This window comes from Anomaloglossus baeobatrachus, chromosome 3 (assembly GCF_048569485.1).
Source record: "Anomaloglossus baeobatrachus isolate aAnoBae1 chromosome 3, aAnoBae1.hap1, whole genome shotgun sequence".
Classification (NCBI taxonomy): domain Eukaryota; kingdom Metazoa; phylum Chordata; class Amphibia; order Anura; family Aromobatidae; genus Anomaloglossus; species Anomaloglossus baeobatrachus.
In genome coordinates this window covers 331797717-331814425 of record NC_134355.1, presented here as the reverse complement: position 1 = coordinate 331814425, position 16709 = coordinate 331797717, and the positions used below count along the sequence as shown (strand labels likewise).

General features: G+C 52.9%; 1 protein-coding gene across 2 annotated transcripts in view; it reads left to right on the top strand.

Moving 5' to 3' along the window:
• The first annotated feature begins 8484 nt into the window (after positions 1–8484).
• MTRES1 (mitochondrial transcription rescue factor 1) overlaps positions 8485–16709 on the top strand; it is a 48566-nt gene continuing 40341 nt past the window's right edge. The window contains exon 1 of one of the 2 annotated variants that reach the window (XM_075338376.1): positions 8485–8591. The gene's annotated coding sequence lies outside the window, so the exon portion shown is untranslated. Of the gene's footprint in view, positions 8614–16709 lie in introns of both variants that reach the window. The other variant, XM_075338375.1, reaches the window with a different exon arrangement.

Sequence of the window (16709 nt, the reverse complement as noted above, 5' to 3'; positions counted from 1 at the left end):
CGGAGACTCCAAGTACCGGCCCTACAGGGTCCACGCTGCCAGCCGGACGGACAGAAGGGCTGTAAAACTGCCGGAGAACCCAAAGTTTCAGGCTTGGGATCTCACCACAGACTTCAACACAAAGTTCAAAGGTAGAGCAACTGGATCAGTATGTGGCACTGATAGTATTGGGACCGGAACGGGCGTCCCAGAGCTCTCAGTGAGTAGGGACTTAGTTTGCAAACTGTGTGTGGTCCCTGTCTCCTACACCGTCCCCCTTATCCAGCACCATGATAACCAGCAGTGTGTGTTCCTGTTTTCCTGCATTATCAAGCCTATCCCGCACCACGATAACCAGCAGTGTGTGTTCCTGTTTTCCTGCATTATCAACCCTATCCCGCACCACGATAACCAGCAGTGTGTGTCCCTGTTTCCTGCATTGTGCAGTTCATCCAACACCAAGAGGTCTCATAGACTGTTCCTGCACTAGCCACCTCATGCAACACGATGAGGGCACCAGGGCCTTCCCTACCTGCGGAGGGACTCACATCTAGCTGCTCCATTCCATCAGCCCCAGCCCCATTACACAGCAGCGGCAGCATACACGTTACTGCAACCCACAGGTGGCGTCATGAACACATTTCCCTTGTAAATAACCCTCTTCATTGAGTGTCTGCTAAACCCTGGGTCTGGGCACCCTCGAGCCACAGTAATTCCGGATCCGAGCAGCTCGCCTGCCTAGTGGAGGCACAATGTGACCGGCACTGAGCGTGCAGGATAGCCCCGCTCAGTGCCAGAACTGCAAATAGAGGCTAATGAAGAAGACATCTAAAATTGTAAGTTGCACTGATATAGAAAATAAAAAATGGGTGAACCACCCCTTTAAATACATATCAGTAAAGCGGGCTTTACACGCTACGATTTTGCTACAGCAATCTCGTTGGGGTCACGGAATTTGTGACGCACATCCGGTCGCTGTAGCGAACTCGTAGTGTGTGACTCCAAGGAGCGATTTTGGATCGTTGCAAAAACGTCCAAAATCGCTCCTCGTTGACATGGGGGTCCGCTCCCAATTATCGATACTATCGCTTTACCGTTGTTGTTCCTCGTTCCTGCGGCAGTGCACATCGCTGTGTGTGACCCCCGTAGGAACGAGGAACATCTCCTACCTGCCGCCGGCCATAATGCGGAAGGAAGCAGGTTGGCGGGATGTTCGTTCCACTCATCTCCGCCCCTCCGCTTTCATTGGGCGGCCGCTCAGTGACGTCGCTGTGACGCCGAGCGGACCGCCCCCTTAGAAAGGAGGCGGTACGCCGGTCACAGCGACATCGCTATGCAGGTAAATATGTGTGACGCGGGTGCGCGATTTTGTGTGCGACAGGCAGCGATATGCCCGTTTCGCACAAACAATGGAGGCGGGTCGCATGCTAGCGATATCGGTACTGATATCGTAGCATGTAAAGCCACCCATAAGGCTACTTTACACACACAGATAAATCTTTGGCAGATCTGTGGTTGCAGTGAAATCATGGACATATTGTTCCATTTGTACACAGCCACAAATCTGGCACTGATTGTCCACAATTTCACTGCAACCACAGATCTGCCGCAGATTTATCTGTGTGTGTAAAGTGGCCTATAGTGTGTTCAATAGTTTTTCCCTGTGTAATTTCTCATTATTACACATCCCTAAATTTATGAATATCTATGGTTTGATTTCTTTGCCTGTGTGGATTGGATGTGATTTTTACTGACACCTGGTGAGAAATTAATTTTAATATATATACGTATATTCACACACATATGTATGACTCCTCTTCATACAATGTGTAGGAAAGATCCTGAATGAAGAGATAAGCTGCCATCAGAGGAGTCTGCCAGTGACTCTCACATAGAAAACACAGGAGCACTTAGCACAGTGAGCACTCACTCATGTATGGAGGAGTCATGAGAGACATCTGATGGCTGATTTATCAGATCGGCAATGTAAAGTGTAAGGCAAAAAAAAGAGAATGCAGTGCAATTGTGGCCCTCCTAATTCTATCCTGCACATCGGCATTCCCCATCTTTGTCTTTACATTGTAAAGCTACATGCGCACGCTGCAGTTTTGTTGTCACAACAAAACTGCACCTTGTCCAATAATGTAAAAAAAAAGTGCTTGTAATGATGCTGCGTTTTTGATGCATTTTTAATGCGGTTTTTCAGTAGAAGCAAGCCAAAAATGCAAGAACATAGAACATGCTAAAATATTTTTGTCAAACAAAGAAACTGCATTGTGCACACAGCAAATCTGACTTCTCATAGACTTTGCTGGGAAGTCAAAAGTCAGAACTTTCTGACAACAAAAATGGAACAAAAAACGCGACAGAAACGTGACAAATACTGCAGCGTCCGCATATAGCCTATAGCGGGCTTTACACGCTACAACATCACTCAAGTGATCTCGTTGGGGTCACGGAATTGGTGACGCACATCCGGTCGCTTTAGCGATGCAGTTGCCTGTGACACCTATGAGCGATTTTGCATCGTCGCAAAAACGTGCAAAATCGCTCATCGGTGACATGGGGGTCCATTTTCAAATATTGTTACTGCAGCAGTAACAAGTTGTTCCTCGTTCCTGCGGCAGCACACATCGCTCCGTGTGACACCGCAGGAACGAGGAACCTCTCCTTACCTGCCTCCCGGCCGCTATGCGGAAGGAAGGAGGTGGGTGGGATGTTCGTCCCGCTCATCTCCGCCCCTCCGCTTCTATTGGGCGGCGGGTCAGTGACGCTGCTGTGACGTCGCTGTGACGCTGAACAAACCGCAGGGAAGGTAAGTCCGTGTGACGGGTCCGGGCGATGTTGTGCGACACGGGCATAGATTTGCCCGTGTCGCAAAACCGATGGGGGTAGGTGCGCACGCTGGCGTTATTGGTACCGATATCGCAGTGGGTAAAGCGGCCTTTAGGGGTACTTGCAACGCTGCGACATCGCTAGCGATTGCTAGCGATGTTGCGTGCTATAGTACCCACCCCCGAACATTATCGTTACGGCAGCGTCACACGCACATACCTTGACAGCAACGTCACTGTGACCGCCGAACAATCCCTCCTTCAAGGGGGAGGGGCGTTTGGCGTCATAGCGACGTCATTGCCGCGTTACTAAGCGGCCGGCCAATAGAAGCAGAGGGGCGGAGATGAGCGGGATGTAACATCCCACCCACCTCCTTTCTTCTGCATTGCCGGTGGACACAGGTAAGGAGATGATCGTCGCTCCTGCGGTGTCACACAGAGCGATGTATGGTGCTACAGGAACGACGAACAACATCGTACCGGCAGCAGCAACAATATTAAGGAAATGAACACTGTTTTGGAACGATTTTGCGATTGTTGATCATCGCTCATTAGTGTTACATGCTGTGCATCACTAACGACGTGACCCCGACGATATATCGGTAGCAATGTCGCAGCGTGTAAAGCACCTCTAAGTGTGATTTTCACCACAAACTTGGCTGAATGGTGGCCAATGGGCGCATCCTTCCCGTTAGGACTTGTTCACACAGGTGTATTCCTCAGACATGTATGCCACGAACTGCAGCCGGAGAGCACGCACCCATTATAGACAATGTGCCAGTCAACATAGCCAATTTTCGACATGGACCAACGGTCTGCATGGGAGAAAATGGCAGCATATTCGAATTAGGTTCAATTTAGAGACCAGACTAGTGAATGTCAGCAAAAGGACGTTCCTGCACTTGTCTGTTATGTGGATGAGCACATACGGAGCCGCACACGGAGCCACACACGGAGCTGCATATGGAGCCACACACGGAGCCGCACGCAGAGCTGCATATGGAGCCGCACATGGAGCCACACACAGAGCTGCATACGGAGACGCACACAGAGCTGCATATGGAGCCACACACAGAGCTGCATATGGAGCCACACACGGAGCCGCACGCAGAGCTGCATATGGAGCCACACACAGAGCTGCATATGGAGCCACACACAGAGCCGCACGCAGAGCTGCATATGGAGCCACACACAGAGCTGCATATGGAGCCACACACGGAGCCGCACGCAGAGCTGCATATGGAGCCGCACACAGAGCTGCATATGGAGCCACACACGGAGCCGCACGCAGAGCTGCATATGGAGCCACACACAGAGCTGCATATGGAGCCACACACAGAGCCGCACGCAGAGCTGCATATGGAGCCGCACATGGAGCCACACACAGAGCTGCATACGGAGCCGCACACAGAGCTGCATATGGAGCCACACACAGAGCTGCATATGGAGCCACACACGGAGCCGCACGCAGAGCTGCATATGGAGCCGCACACGGAGCTGCATATGGAGCCGCACACGGAGCCACACACAGAGCTGCATATGGAGCCGCACACAGAGCTGCATATGGAGCCACACACAGAGCCGCACGCAGAGCTGCATATGGAGCCACACACAGAGCTGCATATGGAGCCACACACAGAGCCGCACGCAGAGCTGCATATGGAGCCGCACATGGAGCCACACACAGAGCTGCATACGGAGCCGCACACAGAGCTGCATATGGAGCCACACACAGAGCTGCATATGGAGCCACACACGGAGCCGCACGCAGAGCTGCATATGGAGCCGCACATGGAGCCACACACAGAGCTGCATACGGAGCCGCACACAGAGCTGCATATGGAGCCACACACAGAGCTGCATATGGAGCCACACACGGAGCCGCACGCAGAGCTGCATATGGAGCCGCACATGGAGCCACACACAGAGCTGCATATGGAGCCGCACATGGAGCCGCACACAGAGCTGCATATGTAGCCGCACATGGAGCCACACACGGAGCCGCACACAGAGCTGCATATGGAGCCGCACATGGAGCCGCACACGGAGCCGCACACAGAGCTGCATATGGAGCCACACACGGAGCTGCATATGGAGCCGCACACGGAGCCACACACAGAGCTGCATATGGAGCCACACACAGAGCTGCATACGGAGCCGCACACAGAGCTGCATATGGAGCCACACACAGAGCTGCATATGGAGCCGCACACGGAGCCGCACACAGAGCTGCATATGGAGCCACACACGGAGCTGCATATGGAGCCGCACACGGAGCCACACACAGAGCTGCATATGGAGCCACACACAGAGCTGCATACGGAGCCGCACACAGAGCTGCATATGGAGCCACACACAGAGCTGCATATGGAGCCACACACGGAGCCGCACGCAGAGCTGCATATGGAGCCGCACATGGAGCCACACACAGAGCTGCATATGGAGCCGCACACGGAGCCACACACAGAGCTGCATATGGAGCCGCACACGGAGCCACACACAGAGCTGCATATGGAGCCGCACACGGAGCCGCACACAGAGCTGCATATGGAGCCGCACATGGAGCCGCACACGGAGCCGCACACGGAGCTGCATATGGAGCCGCACATGGAGCCACACACGGAGCCGCACACAGAGCTGCATATGGAGCCGCACATGGAGCCACACACGGAGCCGCACACAGAGCTGCATATGGAGCCGCACATGGAGCCGCACACGGAGCCGCACACAGAGCTGCATATGGAGCCACACACGGAGCTGCATATGGAGCCGCACACGGAGCCACACACAGAGCTGCATATGGAGCCGCACACGGAGCCACACACAGAGCTGCATATGGAGCCGCACACGGAGCCACACACAGAGCTGCATATGGAGCCGCACACGGAGCCGCACACAGAGCTGCATATGGAGCCGCACACGGAGCCGCACACAGAGCTGCATATGGAGCCGCACATGGAGCCGCACACGGAGCCGCACACGGAGCTGCATATGGAGCCACACACGGAGCTGCATATGGAGCCGCACACGGAGCCACACACAGAGCTGCATATGGAGCCGCACATGGAGCCACACACGGAGCCGCACACAGAGCTGCATATGGAGCCGCACATGGAGCCGCACATGGAGCCGCACACGGAGCCGCACACAGAGCTGCATATGGAGCCACACACGGAGCTGCATATGGAGCCGCACACGGAGCCACACACAGAGCTGCATATGGAGCCGCACACGGAGCCACACACAGAGCTGCATATGGAGCCGCACACGGAGCCACACACAGAGCTGCATATGGAGCCGCACACAGAGCTGCATATGGAGCCGCACACGGAGCCGCACACAGAGCTGCATATGGAGCCGCACATGGAGCCGCACACGGAGCCGCACACGGAGCTGCATATGGAGCCACACACGGAGCTGCATATGGAGCCGCACACGGAGCCACACACAGAGCTGCATATGGAGCCACACACAGAGCTGCATACGGAGCCGCACACAGAGCTGCATATGGAGCCACACACAGAGCTGCATATGGAGCCGCACACAGAGCCGCACACAGAGCTGCATATGGAGCCACACACGGAGCTGCATATGGAGCCGCACACAGAGCTGCATACGGAGCCGCACACAGAGCTGCATACGGAGCCACACACAGAGCTGCATATGGAGCCACACACAGAGCTGCATACGGAGCCGCACACAGAGCTGCATATGGAGCCACACACAGAGCTGCATATGGAGCCACACACGGAGCCGCACGCAGAGCTGCATATGGAGCCGCACATGGAGCCACACACAGAGCTGCATATGGAGCCGCACACGGAGCCACACACAGAGCTGCATATGGAGCCGCACACGGAGCCACACACAGAGCTGCATATGGAGCCGCACACGGAGCCGCACACAGAGCTGCATATGGAGCCGCACATGGAGCCGCACACGGAGCCGCACACAGAGCTGCATATGGAGCCGCACATGGAGCCACACACGGAGCCGCACACAGAGCTGCATATGGAGCCGCACATGGAGCCACACACGGAGCCGCACACAGAGCTGCATATGGAGCCGCACATGGAGCCGCACACGGAGCCGCACACGGAGCTGCATATGGAGCCACACACGGAGCTGCATATGGAGCCGCACACGGAGCCACACACAGAGCTGCATATGGAGCCACACACAGAGCTGCATACGGAGCCGCACACAGAGCTGCATATGGAGCCACACACAGAGCTGCATATGGAGCCACACACAGAGCTGCATACGGAGCCGCACACGGAGCTGCATATGGAGCCGCACACGGAGCCACACACAGAGCTGCATATGGAGCCACACACAGAGCTGCATACGGAGCCGCACACGGAGCTGCATATGGAGCCACACACGGAGCTGCATATGGAGCCGCACACGGAGCCACACACAGAGCTGCATATGGAGCCACACACAGAGCTGCATACGGAGCCGCACACAGAGCTGCATATGGAGCCACACACAGAGCTGCATATGGAGCCACACACGGAGCCGCACGCAGAGCTGCATATGGAGCCGCACACAGAGCTGCATATGGAGCCACACACGGAGCCGCACGCAGAGCTGCATATGGAGCCACACACAGAGCTGCATATGGAGCCACACACGGAGCCGCACGCAGAGCTGCATATGGAGCCGCACACAGAGCTGCATATGGAGCCGCACACAGAGCTGCATATGGAGCCACACACGGAGCCGCACGCAGAGCTGCATATGGAGCCGCACATGGAGCCACACACAGAGCTGCATATGGAGCCGCACACGGAGCCACACACAGAGCTGCATATGGAGCCGCACACGGAGCCGCACACAGAGCTGCATATGGAGCCGCACATGGAGCCACACACGGAGCCGCACACAGAGCTGCATATGGAGCCGCACATGGAGCCGCACACGGAGCCGCACACAGAGCTGCATATGGAGCCACACACGGAGCCGCACACAGAGCTGCATATGGAGCCGCACATGGAGCCGCACACGGAGCCGCACACAGAGCTGCATATGGAGCCACACACGGAGCTGCATATGGAGCCGCACACGGAGCCACACACAGAGCTGCACATGGAGCCGGTCATAAGTTGGTGAAAGATCCACTTTAACATTTTCTGCTTTATGCGGGGACTGTAAAAAGCGTCGGATTTTCCACAAGTAAATATGTAGCGGGAAATCTGCTGTTTTCACTATGTGTAAATTTACCCTAAGAAAACAGACGCGCTGATGAAGATGGCACATCTGTAAGAACACCCCTGGATTATGTTTGATGAATCGTGTGGCCAGATAGGTGAGCACTCCTTGGAGAAGTCAGGCCCCCAACATTTCAGTACAATGACAAAGTATAAGGTCAGCCAAATGCTGCTGTATTGGGGCACTGCGCTTTACAATGCACACACACTGCCATCTACCGGACACTATATGAATTGCAACACACCCATTTCTACATCAGCAGCTTTGCTACACTCATAGACAGCACGAGGCGCAGATCCGGAGTCTCGTCCTTCAGGAGAGGATTGTCTGTATGTAGAACCGCTGTCCTCAGAGCTGCAGTTTCAGTCACAATGATAGAATCACGGGCACCTCGCTATAGCCATTAGTTAATGGTGTTTGTTGATTGCTTGTAGTGATGCGAGTCTCCAGCAGGTGGCGCACACACGTCCGAGACGGAGAGAAGAAGTTGGAGAGCGGAACAGGAAGAGCAGTGAGAAGGAGGCTTGGGATGCAGAGCTGCAGTGCAGGGAGGTCAGCACTCAGGCAAGTGTCTGTGGGTCTGCAGGTGAGTGTGAGTGCACGGTATCGGGAGTAGCTCTGCCTCTGCCTGCACGGCACTGCAGCCCCCATGGCGGTCAGCACAGGGTGCATTACACAGTGCTATTTATTGCTGCATCACATGGAGAACTGGACGAGTCTCCTCAGGTTTCTGTGTATTCTAAGCAGGCAGTGACCTTCCCAGGCGGCTGACCTGCCAGTATCGGGGTGCCCACCCTACTGGAGGGGTCCCTGCGGCAGGTGTTGGGGGTGACCATAGCATAGGCACTTTGGATCTCAGCATGCTGTTTCCACAAGAGATAAGGGGTCTGGCGATTTCCAGTGCCCATAGAAAATGTGTCTGTATGGTGGGCATAGCTGTAAGGCTAAAAAGATTGGTTTGTGCCCACTTCTCCAGAACCGTGCGATCAGTTTGAGGGGGCGAGCACTCCAGCCTGTGTTTGCATGGATGCCAGCTACTGGGCGATTTATGGGGGTGTGCTTTATTCTTAAAGGGAACTTGTCAGCAGAAATTTTGCAATAAACCTAAAAGTTTCCCCCTCTGCAGCTCCTGGGCTGCATTCTAGAAAGGTTCCTGTTGCTATTGTGCCCCCTTTGAGACCTAAATAAATACTTTATAAATTCTTACTTTTTTTGTATGCAAATGTTTTTTATGGTCACGGGGTCGGGCTGTCTTGCGTCCGTTAGTCGCCCTCCTGCCGCTTTACGCCGTCCCCCATTGCTCATTTCCATACATGAGGATGCCGCCCAGTGCTCCCGTGGTTTCGCGCATGCCCAATGGCACTATCGCGGGACTGAGCACTGTGTAAAGCATGACCGCTAGTGATTGTCATCAGCAGCGTCATCTAAGTACCCGCCCATAATCTCGTGCCTGCGCTTTTCCCTCTACCTCCACTGTTATGTGGAAGTGCTGGCCATATGAATCCACGTCACCTATTACCGCAGGCGCGAGATTATGGGCGGCGTTGTGATTGTCATCCAAGTGCCCGCCCATAATCTCATGCCCGTGATAATAGGTAACGTGGTTCATATGGCCTGCGCTTGCGCATAACTGGAGGCAGAGGGAAAAGCACGGGCACGAGATTATGGGCGGGTACTTGGATGACGCTGCTGATGACAATGAAAACGCCGCCCATAATCTCGCGCCTGCGCAATCACCTCATCAGCGTTGACACTTTACACAGTGCTCAGTCCCGCGAGAGTGGCACTGGGCATGCGCGAGACCTCGGGAGGACAGTTACATGAGGAGAGCGTCCTCGTGTATGTAAATGAGCAATGGGGGACGGCGTACAGCGGCAGGAGGGGGAATAACGGACGCAAGACAGCCCGCCCTCGTGACCATAAAAAAACATTTGCATACAAAAAGGTAAGAAAAGTATTTATTTAGGTCTCAAAGGGGGCACAATAACAACAGGAACCTTTCTAGAATGCAGCCCAGGAGCTGCAGAAGGGGATTCTTTTAGGTTTATTGCGAAATTTCTGCTGACAGGTTCCCTTTAAAGAGAACCTGTCAGGTCCCATATGCATTCTAACCTACAATCAGGGTGATGTGTGGCCTAGAAACCCTTCCTACGCATCCCTGTGTTGTAATATGAATGTCTAAAAATATTTTATTACTTAATGTTCCCTATGTAAATGAGCAGGTCTCTAGCTCCATGAGCGTCGCATCACCTTGTGCGCGTAATACCATGGATTTACATGAGCGACGTCCCGTCGCTCCTTGAGATCCCGTGCATGCACTTACCATTCTCACAGCCTTGTTATCCGGGTGCTTGTTTCTCCTCTTCAGACGTGCACTACGCATGACCGGAACCGCAGGAGTCTTCTGAGAATGCGCAGAGCACGTCTGAAGACGAGAAGCAAGCACCCGGATAACAAGAGTGCGGGAATGGTAAGTGCGCATGCATGGGATCTCCAGGAGCGGACGGTGACGTCACTCATGTCAATCCATGGTATCATGCCCACAGGGGTATGATACCACACTTACTAGATTACTAGGCCACACATCACCCTGCTACTAGGTTAGAGCACATATGGGACCTGACAGGTTCCCTTTAATCCAGAAACCCATTTTAATACCTTTTTAAAGGAAACCTTTCCCCATGAAAATGCCGTCTTCTCTGCAGACACCATGTTATAGAGCAGGGGGAGTGGAGTAGATCTACAGTTTTGCTAGAAAATATTCCATATACCCGGTGCTTTCATGATTTAACCCTCTGCTCTGTGGGCGGTCCTAACAGTGACTGACAGCTCTCTTTGTGTAAGTGTGCATACAGACATCACTGTCAGTCACCAATAGGACCGCCCACAGAGCAGAGGGTTAAATCATGAAAGCACTGGTTATATGGAATATTTTCTACAACACTATCAATCTGCTCAGCTCCCCCGGCTGTATAACATGGTGTCTGTAGATTAGACTGCATGTTCACAGTTGCATCGTTGGCTATAAAAAACCCAGACACCGTCTCCCACACAATATAATGAAGGGAGACTGTTTATGTGGTCTCCTATGAGCTGCAAATGGGCCAAATTCCCACCCTTCAACCATTTCCTAGCACCATGCAGGGAGTGAAGCATGACAGCATTGTCTTCACCTGTTGCAGTCTTTGAAATCATTACTAAGGTTGAGTTCGGATGTCCCTGAAACACTATCCAAGTCTGAAATATGATTTCTGGACTGTGGTTGTCCTAACCGAAACGCAACTGCTTCGTTGGCACATATGAGCCTGTGGAGTTTGGGTCAGGAGGACACATGTAGGATGATCTGATTTTCTTTGCTGGGTCTCTTAATCTTTTTTGCAGTACTTTACGTGAAATTATTGCAGCAGGAGCCCTCTCAATGTGTTGATGCAGTTGAGCCCTCGGTTTTCATGAGCTTCTGGATCCCTGCCCACTGACTTGATTGACAGATTTCTCCTCATGCACGGTAAAGGGGGGGGGGGGACCTGTCTATTAGGCCCCTTTCAGTGTCAGTGATTCTGGGACGTTTGTGCTTTTTTTTTAAACGTACCAGAATCGCTGACATACGCAGACCCATTATAATGAATGGGTCTGCTCACACATCAGTGAATTTTCACAGCACGTGTCTCCGTGCGGCGTACCCGCGTGTACGTGATTGCCGCACGGAGACATGTCCATTTTTTTTCTGGCATCACTGATGTCCCACAGACCACGCAGTGGTGTGGTCTGTGAAACACGTGCCAGAAAAAAACGTGCTTTTAAAATAAAAATCATTTTTACTCACCCGGCGTCCAGCGATGTCCTCTGTAGCCCGTTCTCCCTGCTGCTTCTGAGCCGGCTCATTATTGTCGCGCATATTCATTATGCGCGACACAGCCGACCCGGAAGCAGCTGCTGCGGGAGTCACTGCCGGCCGGATGCTGCACCGTGGGAGAATTCAGCACCACGGAGAGCGGGAGCGATCAGCACCATGGACAGCGGGAGCGCGCACAGGTGAGTTGTTTTCTAAGTGCAATCACGGGCCACGGAGAACGGAGCCCGGATTGCACTTAGACAACCCACGTGTGCCGTGAATCACGGCACACGCAGGAACATGTGCGTGTTTTACATGCCAGTGAAAAACGTCACTGTTTTTCACTGACGTGTGAAACGGGCCTTAGTGGAGCGAGAGAGGGCATGAATAGAAGGCCTCTGGATTAGCGTTGGTGCAAATCAGTCTTCAGGACCTGGTCCAGCAACCAGGTCAGAAATCTGTGGCCATCAGATGAGAGCTGTGAGAACCACTTCTTGGCATCCATAGCTCTTTTTATTTTTTATTAGTTGGCCTGGCTCTACATCACATGTGCACCATGCTGCACCGATGACACTGCATCAAGCCAGCAAATCAAAGCAGTGGATGCCGGGACATAGGAGGCTGTACTCAGCGCTTCCATCCATTAGCTACATTATTGACGGGGCTGATGCACGAGGAACGGGCAAATCTCTACAGTGGACATAAATACCATTTCAGCAAAAAACCTGTGATTTCGTGAATTGGTCCAGCAATGGGAACCAGATCTGTCATTACTACACACTGATGGTAGAAGAAACCTGATTGTAGATTGCCTTTAAAGGGGTGGTTCACCCATATTTTTTATTGTCTAGATCGATATTATATTGAGAAACAATTTTTCTCTCAAATACCTTGTGTTGTCAATAGTGCCTGTGAGAGGCGCTATTGCAGACTGCTGTTCCCCGTCCAGTGACGTACCCGTCCAATGCTGCCTCGTCACATCCGTGCAGCCAGCTACATTCTGAGCCCATCTGCTCCCTGCTCCTCCTCCCTCCTCCCTCACAGCACGTCTCTTGCTTGCAGCGTTCTGTGAGGAGGGAGGGGGGAGCAGGAGCCGCGCCGTGCTGTGCTAGGAGGGAGGAGGGAGGGGGGGAGCAGGAGATGCGCCATGCTAGGAGGGAGGGGGGGAGCAGGAGATGCGCCATGCTAGGAGGGAGGGGGGGAGCAGGAGATGCGCCATGCTAGGAGGGAGGGGGGGAGCAGGAGATGCGCCATGCTAGGAGGGAGGGGGGGAGCAGGAGACGCGCCATGCTAGGAGGGAGGGGGGGAGCAGGAGACGCGCCATGCTAGGAGGGAGGGGGGGGAGCAGGAGATGCGCCATGCTAGGAGGGAGGGAGCAGGAGATGTGCCATGCTAGGAGGGAGGGAGCAGGAGATGCGCCATGCTAGGAGGGAGGGGGGGAGCAGGAGATGTGCCATGCTAGGAGGGGAGGGGGGGGAGCAGGAGACGCGCCATGCTAGGAGGGAGGGGGGGAGCAGGAGACGCGCCATGCTAGGAGGGAGGGGGGGGAGCAGGAGACGCGCCATGCTAGGAGGGAGGGGGGGAGCAGGAGACGCGCCGTGCTAGGAGGGAGGGGGGAGCAGGAGACGCGCCATGCTAGGAGGGAGGGGGGAGCAGGAGACGCGCCGTGCTGTGCGAGGAGGGAGCAGGAGATGCGCCGTGCTGTGCTAGGAGGGAGGGGGGAGCAGGAGATGCGCCATGCTAGGAGGGAGGGGAGGAGCAGGAGACGCGCCATGCTAGGAGGGAGGGGGGGGGAGCAGGAGACGCGCCATGCTAGGAGGGAGGGGGGGAGCAGGAGACGCGCCATGCTAGGAGGGAGGGGGGGGAGCAGGAGATGCGCCATGCTAGGAGGGAGGGAGCAGGAGATGTGCCATGCTAGGAGGGAGGGAGCAGGAGATGCGCCATGCTAGGAGGGAGGGGGGGAGCAGGAGATGTGCCATGCTAGGAGGGAGGGGGGGGAGCAGGAGACGCGCCATGCTAGGAGGGGAGGGGGGGGAGCAGGAGACGCGCCATGCTAGGAGGGGGAGGGGGGGGGGGGGGGAGCAGGAGACGCGCCATGCTAGGAGGGAGGGGGGGGAGCAGGAGACGCGCCGTGCTAGGAGGGAGGGGGGGAGCAGGAGACGCGCCATGCTAGGAGGGAGGGGGGAGCAGGAGATGCGCCGTGCTGTGCTAGGAGGGAGGGGGGGAGCAGGAGATGCGCCATGCTAGGAGGGAGGGGAGGAGCAGGAGACGCGCCATGCTAGGAGGGAGGGGGGGGAGCAGGAGACGCGCCATGCTAGGAGGGAGGGGGGGGAGCAGGAGACGCGCCATGCTAGGAGGGAGGGGGGGGAGCAGGAGACGCGCCATGCTAGGAGGGAGGGGGGAGCAGGAGACGCGCCGTGCTAGGAGGGAGGGGGGAGCAGGAGACGTGCTGTGCTAGGGAGGGAGGAGGGGGGGAGCAGGAGATGCGCCGTGCTAGGAGGGAGGGGGAGCAGGAGACGCGCCGTGCTGTGCGAGGAGGGAGGGGGGGAGCAAATGGGCTGTGACAGCAGTGAAACACCGCTCACAGCTCAGAGTCTGGAAGACTGTAGCCGGCTGCACGGATGTGACGTGGCAGTATTTGACGGGTACGTCACTGGACAGGGAACAGTGGTCTGCAATAGCGCCTCTCACAGGCACTATTGACAACACAAGGTATTTGAGAGAAACATTGTTTCTCAATATAATATCGATCTAGACAATAAAAAATATGGGTGAACCACCCCTTTAAAGGAAATCTGTCAGCAGGTTTTTTTCAACCTCATCTGTAAGGAACATAATGTAGGCAAGGAGGTTCTGAATCCAGCAATGTATCACATAGATGACTGGCTGAAGCCGGTCTGAAACAATCATAGAATTTAGATTCGGGAACACAGCAGAGCTGCCCTGTCCACACCAGGCTCTCAATAGAGATTTGTGCATTGACTGTGAGGTGTCAATCACAGCAGGAACTTGTCAGGCTGACATGCAAGTGAGTGTCTAGTGCTGTAAAGGTAATCACATGGTAATAAACCCTTTAATTTACGTAAACAATTGCACACACACACTAATAAGAGAAGCACAGTTGCTTTTTATTTTTTAACTCTTAAGGGCATGTGCGCACGTTTGCGTTCAGTGTCTTGCAGTTGTAAATGCATCCTCTGGCAGAATTTGGCAATGTCAAATTTGGTTTTGACCACAAAAACGCTGGAAATACGCATGCGTTTTTATAGCGTTTTTGCTGCGTTTTACATGCATTTTCTGTGCTTAAAGACAAATGCGTTTTCAATACAATACACTACTAAATAAAGTTTAAACATTCAAAAACTATAAAAAAAAATGGAAAAAAATAAGAAATATCATGCTTTCAATCATACACAAAATAGCTAATTTTAATAAAAATATTAATGTGATCGAATATTTCTGTATTAAATAACGATAATTTATTGTTTTTCACTTTTTTTTTTTTATTGTCGGACTATGTGTGTGTGAAAAAGGAGACATCATGATCTCAATATAATGTCAAAAACGCATGCTTTTATTTTGTCAAAAAAGCATGCATTTTACATTAAAAAAAAGCATGTAAAACGCTAGGATTTTGATTTTGGATGTGTTTTGAGACTTCTCATTGACTCTAATGTTAGCAAAACGCTGCCAAAAGGGCAAAAACAATTGACATGCTGCTTCTTTAAACGCAGAGATTTTGACAAATTTTCTGCAACTAAAACGCAGCGTTTTAACAGCATTGTGCGCACAAGAAAGCCCAATTTCCCATAGACTTTGCTTGGAAATCAAAACGCATGCAATTTTTGCATCAAAACGCTGCGGAAAACGCATGAAAAAAAACGCAACGTGCGCACACAGCCTTAGGGTATGTGTGCATGCTGCGTTTTTGGTGCTTTTATTTGCCATGTGTGTTTTTTTTTTTTTTTTTTTTATTAAATCAATGCCTGGAAGGGTTAAAAAAGCAGGAAAAAACACACCAACAATTGAAATGCTGCATATTTTTATGCACCCAAAACTGCAAGGAGAGAAGAAGAAACATGCACACAGCACTTCAGAATTCTCATTGACTTTGCTGGGATAATGATAGACAGGCAGATTTGGACAACAAACTGCACCAAATCTGCAACACAAAACTCAGAGTGCGTACAGAGCCTTACTGCATGCTGTCCTCGACTTACATAGCAAAAACCTGCTGACAGATTCCCTATAAAGCGTAGATTAAATTTTTATATTGGGAATAGTGCATTAGAGGAAGTGAAATCCTTCCAGTGCAGACATTGTAGGCTGCCTCCTCTATAATTTCGTATGGTGAGCAGTCACATACAAACATTTCTGTTGACATTGCCCTTGGTAATTGAGAATGTGCTTCAATACTTGGTGGACCTGTTCTTGTAGCTATTGTGACCTATTTTTTTTCTTGCTTGTTAGTTATCACATTAAAGGAACCTGTCAGCAGAAATTTTGCACTAAACCTAAAAGATTCCCCCTCTGCAGCTCGTGGGCTGCATTCTACAAAGGTTCCTATTGTTATTGCGCCCCCTTTTAGACCAAAATAAATACAGTACTTTATAAAGTGGTACCTTTTTGTATGCAAATCTTGTTAATGGTACACGGGGGTGGGCTGTCTGTTGTCCGTTATTCTGCCTCCTGCTGCTTTACGCCGTCCCCCATCGCTCAATTTCATACCTCAGTGCGCCCGAGGTCTCGCGCATGCGCCGTGCCACTCTAGCGGGACTGTGCACAGTGTGACCGCTGGTGACGTGTTGCGCAGGCGTGAGATTATGGGCGGCGCTGTGATTTTTCATCAG